This window comes from Anarrhichthys ocellatus, unplaced genomic scaffold, assembly GCF_004355925.1.
Source record: "Anarrhichthys ocellatus isolate YVR2014 unplaced genomic scaffold, GSC_Weel_1.0 scaffold141, whole genome shotgun sequence".
Classification (NCBI taxonomy): domain Eukaryota; kingdom Metazoa; phylum Chordata; class Actinopteri; order Perciformes; family Anarhichadidae; genus Anarrhichthys; species Anarrhichthys ocellatus.
Genome location: NW_022280171.1, coordinates 364,972 through 367,793, shown reverse-complemented (window position 1 = coordinate 367,793; position 2,822 = coordinate 364,972). Strand labels below are relative to the sequence as shown.

Here is a 2,822-nt window from a genome sequence, read left to right as displayed (position 1 = left end):
GGGGGCGTGTTAGTGAAAAAACTGAGAACCCCTGCTTAGAGCAGATGCGAAAGAGTTGTTGGAAAGTAGTTGTTTCAAGCTGCACACCCGGTTTAAACTTCTACTGCCCTTTTTCTTTTTCTCTTTCTTTTTTCTTTTACGACTTGACTGTGGTCGCCGGGATTATTTGGCAACACGGTGGCCAGTTCCCCCACAAGGTTAAAGCATAGGGGAGGGAGGGAGGGAGGGGAGGGGGGTGGGGGTGGAGTGCATAGATGTTATAGAAGATATAGAGGGGGAAATAATAGTCTGATACATGCACCCTTCGCAGCGCGTGCGCCCGTGTGTGATCTCTCTGGACCGTCTGATCCAGCTCACTGAAATATCCAAATCATTCCACAAATTTATTGTCCGTGTGGTTGTCCTGCTTTTGTGTCCTGCGTGTGTGTGTGTGTGTGTGTGTGTGTGTGTGTGTGTGTGTGTGTGTGAACACTTAGTGGTCTTTGTGGTCGCGCGAACAGCCTGTGAATATGGATCAGGCCCCCGATTGGTTCGACTCGATCCGATTATAAATCTGAAAGGAATGTGATTTATGAGAGAGAACAATAAATATATTTCTTTGCATAGAAAAACCGAGTTTTTATAATCGATGCCTTAATAAAAGCCAACACCACCAAGAGGGATTACGCAAGAGAGGCGTAGACCTGCAGGTAGAGAGAGAGAGAGCGAGAGAGAGAGAGAGAGAGAGAGAGAGAGAACGGATTGACATGTATAGTAGCCTATTTAGTTTGAGCCCATATTTCTTGGGCTGCGCTGTTGTGTGTGTGCACGCGGGTTATCGTGTGTGTGTGAGAGAGAGTTTATTGCTTATGTTCTTGGTTGTATTTTTCAATGGGACAGCAGACGGGTTATATAGTCTTTACAGGACTTTTGTGGCTTCATGATTATGGTCGTAAAATAGAAATAAATAATAAAAAATAATAATAATGAAAAAATACAGGTCTGCATTTTCACCTCGAGCTGCTTCCTCATACCAGCCATATCAGAGTCACATCTGGTACAGAGAGCGGTAATACTATTAATAATAATAATAGCTAATTCACGTTTACGCACTATACTTTTCTTCCTCAGTGCCCCCCGGCAATGTGTGTGTGTGTGTGTGTGGGGGTGTGTGTGTGTGTGTGTGTGTGTGTGTGTGCGTGTGTGTGTGTGTGTGTGTTGATCTGCGTTCCTGTTTGTCAGTAAATTGTCACAATATACACCTTTAAAGCCTCTGTTATATTGTCGCCTATCACTTGCGCTCCGCCGCTCCCCTGTAAGCGTAACGGCCCTTTTTTTCAAATCCTCACCCAGCTCTTAAATACTACCGGCGGGGGGGGCGACGACGTTAGTCAGGGGCTCAGTCCTTTTTCTCTCGACCAACGATGACAGTGATCAGTCCCATGATTAATAGTTGTCGAACACTTGTGCTCAACAGCGTGCTGGTCCGGGCAGCTCAGATCATCCAGAGAGGGTTCGAAAAAGAAAAGAAAAAAAAAGCCAAAATAGGAAACCAGACGCGTCAAGTCCGAGAATGCTGCATAGGTGCGCAGTTACAGCCCGGGTACGGTTTGATTGGATGACTCGGTTTTAGAAATGTATAAGCAGGGGGGGGGTAGGCCGCAGAAATCCCCCTTTAACGAGGGGGTTTGCATTTCATAATTTGTACCATAAAGAGGGATCTCGCCTCCTCCACACTTCTCATGCTATAAGAAGGAGGCTCTCCCACTCGGCGGACATGATCTACCCCCCCCCCCCCAAGATGTAGGTTTAGCAGTCTAAACTGAGCCGTTTTACGACTGTGACTGCGATTTAGAAAAAAAAAAAAGAAAACAGAATAAAATGTGATTAGGCGGCAGAGTGGGTGTAATGGCACCAGTGTCCTTTGCCTCGGCATGTCTTAAGTCGAGTGGAAACCTCGTTTCTCCTTCCTCCAAAATGTCAACTGCCAACTCCCGCGCGTTTGTTTAGGGCTCATCTAATTGGCTCCGTAAAAGGTTTCATATATAACAGGTCTTAAAAACGTTGCGAGGCTTGTAACATTTTCCCAGACCGTCAGAGAGCAAATAAATTATACAAATTGTAGGATTTATTCCTTACACAAAAGCTGTTTTGCTCTGCCTATAAGTTGGAGCGAAATGTATCGTCATGTGCAATGGGAACCGGGTTTGGGGTTAAATCTCCCATGCATGTTGGCTCCTTCAAAAAAAAAAAAATATATATATATATATGTATATATCTGTATCAAAGCGTCCATGCTGTCATTTCATCCAGCAAAATTGTTTCACGTTTCCTTATAATTCATGGCTGGTGACAGCGGCGAATGTGGCGCCGGCTTCCATTTTTAGTCCCTACAGCACGAAATCACGGCGCCAGCTCGGTGACAGATCACACATACAAGACATTCACATCACTTACAAGTCCGCACATTTCCATAAAGACTCTCTTGTCTGCTTCTTGTGGCTGCTTTACCATAATGTGCCCAAAGACGGGCACTATATGTGGAAATGTGGGAAGACGAGTCACAGCACTTCTTTATTAAAGCATCCTGCTGAACTTAACTTTGTGGTATATATATATATATATATATATATATATATATATATATATATATATAATGGATGGAGATATGTTTCACCCTACCCTCAGGGTCCATACAATGATATCAGTGTAGATAGATAAAACCTGCATGCGCTTCCGTCGAAGGTATTACCTTCTCTCTTAATTTAATCCAGAAACTTCACTGTACTGGAAGGAGTGTGTGTGTGTGTGTGTGTGTGTGTGTGTGTGTGTGTGTGTGTGTG

General features: G+C 44.3%; 1 protein-coding gene across 1 annotated transcript in view; it reads left to right on the top strand.

The window, feature by feature from the left end:
• hoxb8a (homeobox B8a) overlaps window positions 1–2,822 on the top strand; it is an 8,321-nt gene that overhangs the window by 1,539 nt on the left and 3,960 nt on the right. The window lies entirely within an intron of this gene.